General features: G+C 34.6%; 1 non-coding gene across 1 annotated transcript; it reads left to right on the plus strand.

The window, feature by feature from the left end:
- The first annotated feature begins 1,583 nt into the window (after positions 1-1,583).
- Positions 1,584-1,644, plus strand: LOC112206289 (U7 small nuclear RNA). The gene has a single exon (XR_002940523.1). It is a non-coding gene; the product is annotated as a U7 small nuclear RNA (small nuclear RNA).
- The last annotated feature ends 13,437 nt before the right edge of the window (positions 1,645-15,081 follow it).

The raw sequence follows: 15,081 nt of genomic DNA on the forward strand, positions 1-15,081 counted from the left end.
ATATATTAAGAAGATACTGATACATTTCTGTGTCTCTGGCTTTTCTCCTTGCTATTCCCCTATGTCCCCATTCTAAAAATGTGCTTTCCCTGAATATGTTTTTCATATATAATCCTCATTTATTTGTGTAGTATCAAAACTCATTTGTGCATATGGGTTTATCAGCAGCAAAAATGTAATGCCAAGCTGGGTCTGCCCCTGGGGTCACTTGATGTTTACTTATCTAATGCAAACTAATTTCATTGTTTGTCCAAGAAAAACATGTCTAAAAAGGAAAATCTGTAATTAAAACATTCTCACAGGCATTCCAAAGTTGAATGGGAACTAAGAGCATACAATATATTGGTTTAGATTATCAGAACCATTTCCTCTCTCTATCAAGACAACTAATATAGCACTATGTTTATTTTTCTTTAGGATGTTTCAACTACCCCCAAAACTGCCAAAACTCAAAATTTATCCTGGAGTACAACAAATATTTCCACAATGTCTTCTACATCCTACTATTGTGACTGGTAATATATAAATGTAGCATACTATATATATTAGGTCATGCCCCTTTAATATGCATAATAAATAGAAACTGAGAACTTTAAAAACAAATTTTCTTTTTTGTTATTTTCTTTATTCCGGGTGTCCTGCATTTTTATGTGCCCAGTATGGCAATTCTCTTTATTTATTTTATTTATTTATTTTTTATAGAGATGTGGGTCTCCCTGTGTTGCCCAGTCTGGTCTCGAACACCTGGGCTCAAGGGATTCTCCCACCTCAGCCTCTCAAAGTGTTGGGATTACAGGCATGAACCATCATGCCCAGCTTAACCAAATTTTCAATTCACTGATTCTTTAACACTCAAAGCAACTAAAACATCAATTTATTATTATTATTATTATTATTATAAAAGTTCTTATTCCTATTTAAAGAAATACATGTTTCAGGCTGGGCACAGTGGCTCACACCTGTAGTCCCAGCAATCTGGGAGGCCAAGGAGGGCAGATCACCTGAGGTCAGGAGTTCGAGGCCAGCCTGGCCAGCATAGTGAAACCCTGTCTCTACTAAAAATACAAAATTTAGCTGGGTGTAGTGGCCCATGCCTGTAATCCCAGCTTCTAGGGAGGCTGAGGCAGGAGAATTGCTTTAGCCTGGGAGGTGGAGGTTGCAGTGAGGCGAGATCGCGTCACTGCACTCCAGCCTGGGTGACAGAGCAAGATTCTTTCTCAAAAAAACAAACAAAACAAAAACAAAGAAAGAACTACATGGTTTCTCCTGCTCTCCATGCTCCATTCTGTCCACTTGGCTGTAATTTGGAGAACAATACTAAGTAGTGGAGATAGGGGAAGAGAGAAAAGAAACAGAGGGAAGGAGACCCAGAGGAGAGAGAGCTGAAGCCGAAGTCTTTGGAGGATTTTTCAACCTGTGCCACAAAACTGCATTTGAATTTCGATGTCACTTAACCCTCAGAGTCTCAAGAAGGTAGATAACGACCAAAATCTCTATACTATGTGACTAAACCATAGAAACGATCATTATTGCTACATTCGTGTTGCGAGCGAAGTATAAATAAGCTTAAAAACTAGCAATGCCAGTGTTACAGCTTTTTTACGATTTATCTAGCAGGTTTTCCAGTCTTTATCAGAAACCTCCTCCCAATCCCCCTCAAAACAAACAAACAAATAAACAAACAACAACAACAACAGCAAAAAACTAGCAATGCCAGCTGTTCCATGAAGTCTGAAGTATGGTTTTCCTGGGTAAATGTTAAGGAATGCTGGCTCTCATTGTTTGGGATGGATGTTCACATGGGCTTTTTAGAAATCAGCTGACTGCATCATTATACGGATATACAACTATCTTAATATCTATAAACTATGTTTGGAAAATAAATAAGTTCTTTAGTACTTATCAGAAAACAGATAACTAGAGGGACTCAGAAGACAATCTCTCTTCTGAAAGTAAATAATATTGTAGAGACACCTTCTAAAATCACCAGTTACAAGTAAAATACATTTAAATTTTGGGAGACTACTTTATTTGCTTTCCCAGTTTCTGGGCTATCAATGCTGCACTCATTATATTTAGAGCTCTTTGAGGAATCTTAAGCATGAAACATTCTCCATAAAACTAAATTCTATTCTAGCTCATTGAACCTCAAAGGTCATAGTGTGGCTTCCTTCCCTGTAATCATTGCTGTAGAGTAACACACCTGCTGCGTGGTACTGCAAGGCACAGTCTGGTAGAAAAAAAAAAAAAACCTGAATAACAATTCTGGGATTCATAAATGCATCCTCATGATGACACCCTGCCACCAGAGGCACAGACAACAGAGATAACCCAGCTGGTGTGACTTACTTTCCAAGGCCATAACCCTAATGCATCCCAGTGGGGGGAAATGAAAAGAGATTTATTATTAGTTCTGAGCTAATGCTGATCAATGAGCAAAATGCCATGAAGCTGTAAGCCAAGGCAATATATGTTGTCCAAGAAAAAATAAAGGAAAGGATGAGGGGAAAAAAAGCCTGCAATATGCAAGAGAAATACAGGGGAGAATAAAATCTCTTTTGTTAGGAAACCATCCCTCATGACCACGAGTGGCGCTACACCATCTGTTCACGATACTGCGGTCTCACAGTGCAAATGCCTGTCATGTACAATAAGCAGTCGAAGCATTAGGAAAAACGGACATTTCCAAGGTAATTTTTCCAATATAAAGCAAGTTTATCAGCAATCTGCAGACCTCTCTTTTACTTCACATTCACAAGCCTTCGATCTATAAGGGCAAACTCCCTATGGAGCCACATCCTGTTGCTGAGGGTGAAAAGGACAGAAATTACAGGCCTGAGGGAAGGGGTGAGACAGACATAGAGTGGCAAAAGAGAGATACAGGGAAAGTGGGTATGACCACTAGAGCCCTGTGGAAATGTATTTAATATATGGCATTCCTATTCACCTTGCTGTGAGATCAGGTTTGCATCTTAATTACCAGCTGGCATTCCCAAAATATTCTTCCACCCATGGGGGAACTGTTGTGGAAGATTTTGAGCAGTGGCAATGCTAATGACAAGAGTAAATGTCTTGGAGAGTACGAAATGTGACTGTCATATGCAAGTGCATACAGCAGCAAGTTGAATGGCCAGGAGAAACGTTACAACAAAGAAAAAAGTGAAGTGTTCACAGAAACAAAGAATAGGGCTGTAGGAATGCTGAGTCTGAGAAGATGAAGAAGAACAGGGAGGATGCTAGAAGCAGATCTCGACAAATGGTCTGTTCTTAGTAGAAACCCCGGGTTGCAGGGTAAACAATTTTCCACTAAGCAAGAACCAGGAAATGCACTAGATCAGAGGAAGAAGAGAAGGTATGCAAGGACATGGTCACTAACGGAGACCTTGGTAGCTAATGTGGTTCTGTTCCCTCTCACCTCCCCTTATTTTTCTCTTTCCCTGTTGAGAGGTTGCCCTAAGCAAAATAAGCTAGGAGGCTGACAGCTGATGTCAATTCACAACAGCTGGCCCGATAGCAACTCTGGGTACAGGGGACAAAGAGAGAGAAATCACAGAAGGTGATCCCCTACAAAGGCACTCATACGGTGTAGTATGTTAAAACATAAACGTTGCTAGCTAATTCCAGGGTTTACTACACACAGCACAAACTTGCCTAGAGGTTAAACTTATGCAGTAAGATGAACAGGAGTTTGAATCCTAACTCCATCTCTCGAGAAAACTGTGGCCTTGGGCAAATTACTGAACCTGAAATATCTATACTATAAAGATAACAATAAACACCTTACAGAGATATTTTAAAAATTAAATTAAATGATCTATATAAAATCCTTACCAGAGTATGTTCATTTAGTCAAATGTTTTTTCTACTAGGTCCACTGTGGGATAAACACTGCCCTAAGCACCAAGGATTTGAGACTGGACAAGAAAATCCCTGTCTTCACATTCTGATGTGGACATAAAGTTATCAGTACATAAATATTAGCTTTTATTATTATTTAATGTATCATATAAATGAGTATAATTGTTATTTTTATTATTCATTTTTTCCACAGCTGTGATGAGAAGCAATGTGCTCAGTTCTATCCAAAGAAATAAAGAGGTGACTCAAACAATAAAGACAACTAAATGTTGATGTAAAAGAAAGGCAGCACAGAGGAAAGGTGGAAGGAAGGAAGGAAGGGAGGGAGGGAGGGAGAGAGAGAGGGAGGGGAGGCAGGGAGGGGAGGGGAGAAGAGGGGAGGGGAGGAAATGTGGAACTATTAGAAAAACCTCGGTGAAGAATGTGATTCTGGAGAATGTGATTCTGGAGACTTGAGTTCTGGGAAATAGCCTCTTGGAAGGTTGGTGAAATAAAACATGGAACATACTTGGTTGGGAGCTAAAACATGGAAACTAGATATTAGTAGTAGTGAATCTACCCCACATCAGGAATTTCCTAACTGTAGGTGAGCTTGTTAACATCTCAATTCTCTGATCTATCAAAATCAGTATGATTTGCAGTCAGTCCATTAGTTATGTGTTGATCCATTGAAATAATAGATGTAAAATGATGGTCAACATGGAAAAACTTATGTTCTAGGTAAACATAAAGTACCAATAATATTCTGAAATAGTTTTGGGTCATAGAATATTTTAATGGCACAAAATGATTTGGGAAGCTCTGGGGAAACAACTTTATTGTGGTATTATTGTCAGACCACACTGTTCTGTGAAGTGATTCTTTCTTAATCTTGGGGTAAGATTTGAGGCAGGCCCAAATTTCTATGCTCTCAAATAATCATGCATTATTGCATTTATGAGAATTTTTTTAAATACTAAGCAAACATCATAATTATGTCTTTTTTATTGCTTTTGCAAAACTATCTTTTTTTCTTTACATAAACACTATGTAATGCAGCTGGGCTGTTATTTGTATGTCATTAAATTGTATTTTCTATTAAATTATTGTTTGTTTATATCTGTTTTCCAAATTGAGATTGGTCCATTGTTTTTGGTTTGAGGCAAATGTTGTCAAGTTATAGAATCTGCCTTGTTTGCTTTTGAGAATTAATTTAAACCTCTTCATTATTTAATGTGATGAATAGTCTATATACTGTATGTAGTACCTGCTTACTGGAAGTTTAGCATAATTTATCAGTAAAATCATTGGAATTTCTTAGAAGTTTTGATTAGAGTAGTTCTTTAAAATTTAATTTCTTTCTCAGTCATTTTAATTTTATAATGAGAAATACATATTAATTAGTATATAATCACACATAGCATTTACTTCATTTATCAGTTGTGCTCACTCCTAATTGCATAAAATTTTAAATAAATTGCTATAGTTTATTTTATTTTGTCTTTTAAAAACTAACATTTAGATAAATTTAATTTTATTCCTGTTCTGAACTCTAACTTTTTTTTTTTTGACAGGTTCTTGCTCTGTCATCCAGGCTGGAGTATAGTGTTGCAATCACGGCTCACTGCAGCCTCAACCTCCCCAGGCTCAAGCGATCCTCCCACCTCAGCCTCCTGTAGCTGGAACTATGGCCTGTGCCACCACACTCAGCGAACTTTTGTATTTTTAGTGGAGATGGGGTTTCACAATGTTGCCCAGGTTGGTCTCAAACTCCTGGGCTCAAGCGATTCACCCACCTCTGGCTCCCAAATTGCTGGGATTACAGGTGTGAACCAATGCACCCTAATTATTTATTTTTTTAAAAGTAATTTTCATTTTAAAATATATTTTATTTATTAAATAAAATAATCTATAATAATTACTTGTTTTTTATTTTAATAATGAAAATATTTAAAAGCCTTTCCTTCCATGAACAGCTTTGGCTATTGTAAATCTTTTTATATTGATTTAATTTTTTATTGTTGTGACTAATAATGTAGAATTTTATCATTGTATTTCTATAACTTTTGTTGTGTATTTATTTTCAGTTTTATTTTTTGTTTGTGTATTTAAATATCGTCATCTGTTTTTAATTTTAAGCATCATGATGATTGTCTTATTTCTGCTTTTTAAACAAATAGGGCCTCACAGCTTGTGAGACAGGTCAGGATTTGGGCAATTGAAATTGGGTGTAGGAATTGAGCCACATTTGCCTGCAGGTTTCATATACTCAAAGATTTAAACAAACATACAGAACTGAAGGTAGATTCAAGATTTAGGTTCAGATAAACTGTCAAATTTTGCTGCTTTTTAATGAGAACATAGCTGTGTTTTCTAAATATCCTTATATATAAGAAAATATACGGCTTAATAAAAATATATCTGCTATTAATGTCCAATTCTATTTCACTAAAGAACTGGCTATTACCTTTAATCAGTATGGCAAAGGAAAGAAAACCTGTTCTTTTCCAGATCTTCCTGATGTCATCTTAACTTGGAATTGGTTACTCAGTTTGTATGGGAGCTGTTTTTGCATTGTTTCAAGAACTGTATTTCTGTGCTTTCCTTTTTAGAAATTTATGTGTGTTTTCAAAGTATTCTCTGCTAAGTAATGGAGCTTTTAAGTTCCACGCTCGTTTGTTGTTGTTGTTGTTGTTGTTGTTGTTGTTTTGAGACAGAGTCTCGCTCTGTTGCCCAGGCTGGAGTACAGTGGCGCGATCTCAGCTCACTGCAAGCTCCGCCTCCCACACTCGTCTTTATTTCCACTTGTCTTCTGAACTTGAAATGGCTCTCCCTATCCTGCCTCCATTAGTAATATTTTTATTACTAAAACTTCTTTTCCAGTTTTTTATTGTTTTTTTCCTTACTGTCCAGAACTATAATGCTCATGGAAGTGTCTTCCAGCTTTATCTTCCAGGTCTCTTGCTTTTTCTCCACGATTTTTATGATTTTCATATTTCTTCACCTATTTGCTTTGCGCTTGATGTGGTTTGGCTGTTTCCACACCCAAATCTCATCTTGAATTGCATTCCTCATAATCCCGGGTGTCATAGGAGGGGCATGGTAGGAAGTGATTGGATCATGGAAGCTGTTACCTCCATGCTGTTATCGTGATAGATCTCATGAGATCTTAGGATTTTATAAGGTGCTCTTACCCCTTCACTCAGCACTTCTCTTTTCTGCTGCTTTGTGAAGAAGGTGCATTGCTTCCCTTTCACCTTCCACCATGATTGTAAGTTTCTGAGGCCTCCCAAGACTTGTTAAACTGTGAGTCAATTAAACCTCTTTCCTTTATAAATTACTTGGTTGGGGGAAGTTCTTTATAGCAGTATGAAACAGACTAATACAGGGATATTTCTACTACTTGTTTTTGCACAGATCTAACTACATCTCAACAGTAATTATCCTCCCCATGCTTCAGCCACTAAATATTTTACGTGGAAAACCAAGTTTTATATTTCTCACAGAATTTTGTGCCTTGCAGAAAGATTTCTTAATTGTTCCATATAATACATATGTTCAAGTCGTTATCTCACCTATTGGTGACTGTTTTACTAGAGACCATATCTTTTGGATATACTTTAGTTCTTTTCTCTTTACACTTGGAAAATTTTTTTTTAATCTGTGTTTTATTTATTTATGTATTTTCTTTACTTACCCAGTGTGGCTTAGGTGCAACTTTTGAGCCTGTAGCAAGTTCCTGAGTGGTAAATGGTAAGGTGGGTCTGCCCAAGTGGGTTATATAGTGCAAGAGCAAGACAGTCAACAGCCTATCTTTTCACCCGGTTGATGCCTTCCTCTTTCCTAGTCTTCTCTGCCTAAAGGATGGCAAATGCTTGTATGCTGCCTGCTTCAATGGCAGGAAGGACTCTTCACACATCTTTACCTAACTCACAGCTCCTAAAGAAAGAGGAACATAGATAGCTCAAATAACACTTGCTGAGCAGAAGCAGCCTCTCCTCTCCTTGCTCCACATATCTCCACAGGCCATCTCTTCAAATTTTGAATGTTCTTTCTGAGCCTCCTTTCAGCAAATATACATAATTACTGAAATAAGCCATTAAGTTAACTAATTAAAAGAGAAAATCCTGATAGATGCTGAAAAGGCAAATAAAAAAATCAATACCATTCTAATAAAATATAGAAAGCTATAGAATTTGAATAAAATAAAATTGCTTAAAAACAATAAAATCAAAATAACAAAAATTCACAGTAAATATTATCCTAAAGAGTGAAACAGTGATCTATTAAAATCAAGAATAAGATTGGTCTGACTTGTGTACAATGTTATTAAATGTTGACTTGGGGGAGTCTAGTAAATGTAATAAGATAAGGAAATGAAATAATTGATATAAGCATTCAAGAGGAGCATATATTTCTTTATTTTCATAATATATTTGCATTTTAAAAATACTAATATTAAGAGATGAATTTGGGAAGATTGATGAATACAAAATCAATAATTTTCCAATTATATAAATATAGATGAATACAAATGAAGGGAATGTTTTTGTAGATAATTTGAAAAAATATGTATATTCAAGCTTAGGAAAAAAGATGGAGGGTCTAAACTGTATGATTTTTGATTGGTTAAAAATAAGATCTAAACAAATGGGAACTTAATGTTCTTTAATAAATTAACAAAATATCAAAAGAGTAAATGTTTCCGAACTTAATGCATACATATTTTATTTTATTTTGCAAATGAAAAAATGTTATTGCAATTCCTCAGAATAACCAAGAAGAGTAGAAATAATAGAACATCTGTGGAGGAATGGCCTTATCTGATATCAGAGAACACTGTAAAGCCATTGTGATCTAATCAACCTGATATTGTCGTAGGTTTGGTGAATATATTCTTAGGGTTGGCATACTATGGTCATGGTCCACTTCCTGCTTTTTGTCTGTTTTTGTATGGGTTTCACATTTTTCATTGATTGAAAAACAAGTATCAGAAGAGAAATATAGCATGAAAAATAAAAATTGTATGACATTAATATTTCAGTATTCATCAATAAAGTTTTATTGGAACACAATGTGCTCATTTATTTGTATATATCCTATGGCTCCTTTCATAATACAACATCAGAATTGAGTCTTTGTGATAAAGGCCATCTAGCACATAAAGTGTTTACTACCAGGTCCTTTACAGAAAAATATATGAGAACTGTTGGCTTAACATATAATATTCTACATATAAATATGTACATAAATATGTATATATGATATATTATTATATGAAAAAGATAGTATAAATTATGCTGGCACAAATGATTAATCCTGAAAACAGAACAAGATGAAAATAATATGAAACTAAAACAGGTTATCCATCTCATGTCATACAGTAAACACAATTTAATGATTGGATGGATAACTGTAAAATGTAAAACAATAAAATTGTTCCAATAAGATCTGATAAAATGAGATGTAAGTAATTTTCTTAAAAAAAAAAACTGCAAACCCAGAAACTAACAAAGAAAGCATATATAATATTTAACTGTGAAAATTTAAATATTATTATAAAAAGTTTAAAAGCCTGAATAGATTTCCACTTTAGGGAGATAATTCCTATGTAAGGTTTAGACAAAGTATTAGGATCTATAATATAGCTTCACTCTCAGCTATAGAATAAGAATAACATCAAGTCATATCAAGATAAAATTCATAAAGGAGCAAATCCAAATGGCAAAACAAAACAAAACAAAAGCTCAAACTCAGTGGTAGTTGGGGAAATGCAAATATAAATGTGTTATTACTTTACAACCATCAGACTGGGAAAAATTTCAAAAGAGCAATAACACTTATTGCAGGTGGGGAAAATGGCTTGTGGATATTTAAATTGAAACAGCCTTTTTGGAATGCAATCAGATAAGTATACTAAACATTTGAAAAGAATATGTTCATCAATCCTACCCCTAAGACTGTTAGAAATAATAAAAATACATCAAAAACATGTTTTAAGATTTCAGTTGCAAAATTGTACACAGAAGAAAAAAATAAGTAAAAGAAACAATCATCAATAGGTTCATGACTGGGTAAATTATGATACATATCTACTATGGAATATCACGCAACCATTAAAGAAAACAATGTTTAATACGAATAGTTTGTTTTCAGCATGCAGAATAAGGTGAATAAGGTGAATTGATATATACAGGGTTAATATGAGAAGAAAAGGGAAGGGGAAATAAAATGTTTGAAAAGGAAAACATCAACTGAAAAGATTGCCTGATATAGCTGTAATTACGCTGATGTAATTATGAATATGTGTAGGTATGAGTTGAATTCAAGAAATATTATTTGATACAATTTTGTTTCTGTTTAGCTTCACATTTTTAAATGGCCTTTACCTTGTACATTATCAAATGTTTTTGATTCATGTAGGTTAAGTAAATTTATATCTGTGTCATGTGTTTCTTTTGCATTATGAAATTGTCCTTATAATATTTACATTTCTATTTTTGCTTACTCTTTTATTACATTTAATATTTACTTATTTGTTTATCTTCATGTAGCCCCATTACTTAATTTAGTGTTTGTTGTGATTAAATCTTAACTGATGCCTCTCATTTTTGTGAATTAAGTTTTCTTCACTTTCCCACTATAGTGATCACACTTGCCCTCATTTTGCTCTTACATTGAGGATAATTCTCTATGTTTAATACATTTAAGTATAAACAATGTTTGGTAAGCACATAATTATTTTATTTTTATTAGTAGTGACTCTTCCTTCCCCTTTTTTTCCTCCTCCTCATCCTCCTCTTTCTCCTCCTCCTCAATCTTTTCTTCTGGAGACCAAAATCATTATGGACTGTACTCCATGATCTAGTGATCCATATTCCATGTCTATCCCCTTTTTTTATCTTGTTGTTCATTTCCTCTTATTTTTGTTTGTTTCTCTTAAAGTCTATCCTCAGTATCGCTGATTGTATTTGCTGTAATTGTAAGTCTTTCATTTATATCTGCCACTAAAAATTAGCTTCAGATACTATGTTATTCATTTTTCTGCACCACATTTTTTTTGGTCAATTATCGTGTGACAGAAGCAAGGTCTGTCAGTATATTCAAAATATATGTTATATTTTAATCTTGTTTTCTGTTTTATGAAGATTATTTTAATGTTAAATATTCCTTGGACATTTTTAGCATTTTCTTATTCTTATAATTCAAATTCTTGTAGGCCTATGGTGATATAAGTTTTCCTTTTTCATAAACAAAGAGATCTCTGGCCAGGTCCGTGTTGCATTGTAGTCCCTGGCAGTGATCATTTTCAGTCTTGAAAGCCTGTGTAGCAACAGATGCAAGAGAAATCAAAGCTCTGAACCTGGAGGCTAGAAAGGTATGCCAAGCACACTTCTCGGTAAACAGAAGATTTCTATCCAAGGTACCAGTAAAATTTACTTTTAGGTAGAAATTATCAGTTTAATTTTTCCAGCTTATCCTGGTATGAGCCTGGATGAGAAAAATCTATTATGAATAAAATGCTGGTTTCTGTTGATAGAGGAGAGTTACGACCCAAGTACAACAAACCATCTTAATAAAACTCATGCTGCCAGACATGGTGGTGGAGATACTTTTGCCTCTTTCTTCAGTGTAAAATACAGATATGACTAAAGACAAATCATACTGATTGGGCAGTTAAAGTACCTGAGCAGTTCCATTAATTTCTGGGGACCATGTCTTGTTTCGTAGTTACAAAATGGAAGTGAAGAAACAAGTTCCCTCAAGTATCTAGTTCTAAAGCCGAACCCATTAGTAAGACGTTTTTTTGAAAATCCTTAACATAAAACACACTTGTTAATTATTATTCTTAGTAGATGCAGTTGTTGCATAAAATGAGTGTTTTTCAGTGGACACAGCAAAGCCTTGTTGTTTCCAAAGTCGTATTAAACTCTCTTATTTTGTTATTCTCCTTAATTTTCTCCTCTCCTCTGATATCGTCTCCATTCACTTTGCTCTTCCCCTTGCAATTCCCTTCTCATTAGTTGCAATTAAAATGTCTCTTCATAAACAATCACAAGATGGTAGGATTTGAGTAAATTAATGGAGCAATCTGATTGGATTGCCCTACAGTATGGAGAGGAAAAAATGGGAAGAAATTGTTCACATAATTGCCCCATAGTACAGAAAGGAAAAATTTAGGGCCTCCTAAAACATCTAGATAAATGGAAATGAATGGTAGTAGTTAAAGATGGACTTCTAAGGGTGTATTTTTACGTGTTACTTTTTTAAAATTATCTTACTTTTTATTACAAAACTGATGTGAGTTATTTTACTCAATTTGGAGCATAAAGGAAGCATATAGACAATGGAAAAAAATTCACTTGTTATCTCACCACCTTAAAATAACCATTGTGGAAATATGCATGTATTATCTAAAATATATTTTCTTTTTCACTCTGTGTGTTTTTAAAAAGAAATTGGGGCCCCAGAAATTTGGGAGGCCAAGGTGAGTGAATCACTTGAGGTCAGGAGTTTGAGTCCAGCCTGGCCAACATGGTGAATCCCTGTATCTACTAAAAATACAAAAATTAGCCTGGCATGATGGCAGATGCCTGTAATCCCAGCTACTTGGTAGGCTGAACCAGGAGAATTGCTTCAACTCAGGAGGCAGAAATTGCAACCAGCTGAGATTGTGCCACTGCACTCCAGCCTGGGTTACTCTCTGTCTCAAAAAATAAAAAATAAAAATAAAAAAAAAGAAAAGAAATTTGGGCCAATCTTAATACACATATGGGTAACCTCTTTTCCCATGCTTAGCAATATACCAAATACTTTTTTATTTAGTTTTACATTCTGCAAAAATACTTTCAGTGCCATAATGTGAATGCAAATTTAAAACCAATCTGCTCTTATCATGTTTTTATGTTCTGTCAATTTTTATTATTAGAAATAACTGTGATACATTTTTGTATATAAATATTTTTTTCTAAGTACGGATTATATCCTTAGGTTAAAAATGAACTGTAGTCTTTTAACAACAACTGCCTTCAAGAATTTAGTTTTTCCTTTAAAATAGAATATGTGTGAATGTACCTCAGAGTCCTAATGTACATAAGAGTATTAATTTTCCAAAGTTAAGTCAAACATATTAACTGTTCCTATTTTTTCTATTTTCTTTAAAATTAAGATACCTAAAGGAGCATAAATCAACCACTGTTAAAAATTAAGAACTTCTTGATGTCTAACTTCATTTTTTGTATAATACATAAGTAATTAATTCTGTGTCTGGTGGGATCCTGCCAATAATTGCATCCAGAATATTCTGGACCAGTTAGACCTTCCTGTGTCCACAGAAAAAGACTCATTTTATGCAACAACTGTATCTAATAAAAATAATAATTAATAAAAGCATTTAATATTATGTTAAAGATTTTGAAAATCCTTCTTACCAATGGGTTGGGCTTTAGAATTAGATGCTTTAAGGAACTTGTTCCTTCACTTTCATTTTGTAGGTAGAGAATATATATGGCCATTTTTTTTCACCTGGTTTATAGTGCTTACAATATTATGTAATTTATCCATGTTTTCCATTATGAATGTTAAAATACCTTACGCTCATTTTCCTTAGCAAACTTGTACTCAAAAATACTCATGGATGCAATCTTTTTAATAAGCCTAATGCAAATGGAATATTATATTTTCTGGACTTACAGCAGTGCTCATAATTTTATGAGAAAGAACAAGAAAAAGGATTATATTGTTCATCTTTGCTGTACAAAGAATGCATTTGCTTCCCAAAGCAAGGGTGTGAGACAGCATTAGAAAGAATCTCCAGTTTAATTGATCATTGAAAGTAAATATTTTTATGAGCTAAAGCTTATCTAAGTTTTCCCGTGAGAAAGCCATACTAAATGTAACCTCTGACTTCCCTGAAAAGTACGCATTTAGAAAGAGACTGTATGTTTCTACCCATGGTGTTTAATCCTGATAAAAAATAAATCCATATGTAGCCTAGAATTGACCTATCAAAATTCAATACCCTGGGAGGGTTTGAAATTGGATACTTTGTACAAGTTAAAGAACAGTGAAATTAAGGTGAAAAGCACTAGATTCAACCTAGGATTCCTGGAAGGAAGAAAAAATACAGAGCAGAAAGGAAAAAGTGAAGGAACCGAGGATGAGGGATTGGGTTGAATTGTCATTTGCTTGTACATGAAGTAATATTGCCACTTATATTTTTTACTTCTTCACCTTATTAGGTGTTTCTGCTCCCACCTCCATCCCCACCCCCATATCATGCAGGCTCTGAGATAGAGAATGGGAAGAAGGTAGTTCCTGGACACAGGATAATCCAAGATGTAACATTTTATCTTTCTGTTATCTTCCAAAGCTATCACTTAATAATAACTTCTGCCCCTCACCACATGATTCATGCATGCCATGGTCAGCATGAATAACTAGAGAACTATCTTGCAGTAATGGTCCAAGTGTCTGGAGCTAATCAGACAGAACTCTACAAAGAGAAGTTTGAGAAAATTTCTCAAGGCATTTCAGTACATTGATGACCAACTACTAAAGAGAATTCACTGAGAGAAAACATCAATACTCTTCCATAGACTTTGTAATTTCCCATCAGTTTGTGTCTCTATAGATCACATTCTTTCCAGCACACTTCTGTGCTTACAAATAGACTTATTCTCATGTGTTTATTTAATGACATAAATGGATCCTTAGTAAAAGAGATGAAGAAACAAATTACATATTTCAATGACATAAACTGATCCTAAGTAAAAGAGAGGAAGAAAAAATTACATTTCTTTTTTCTTAAAGTTTCAAAAAACAGTTGTTTTTACAAAATAAAATTGTCAATTGAAAAAATATTTTCTGAACAATTATATTTCAGGCATGAGCTAAAAAGTAGGAATATTAATTATCTTTCTGCAAGCTCGAATAAAAGCTTTCTGCAAAAATTCAGTATAAAGAACAATTTTCTCAAATAATTTGAACTTGCTTTTAGAGACAGGGTCTTGCTCTGTTACCCAGGCTGGAGTGCAGTGGCTCAATCATGGCTGACTGCAGCCTCAAACTTCTAGGCTCAAGCAATCCTCCTACCTCAGCCTCCCAAGTAGCTGAGCTGGGCCTACAGGTAGGCCCCACCACATCCAGCTAATTTTTAATTCTTTTGTCGAGACAGGGTAGCACTATGTTAACTAAGGCTGATCTTGAACTCCTGGCCTCAAGTGATTCTCAGGTCTAGGTCTC

This window comes from Pan troglodytes, chromosome 17 (assembly GCF_028858775.2).
Source record: "Pan troglodytes isolate AG18354 chromosome 17, NHGRI_mPanTro3-v2.0_pri, whole genome shotgun sequence".
NCBI lineage: Eukaryota > Metazoa > Chordata > Mammalia > Primates > Hominidae > Pan > Pan troglodytes.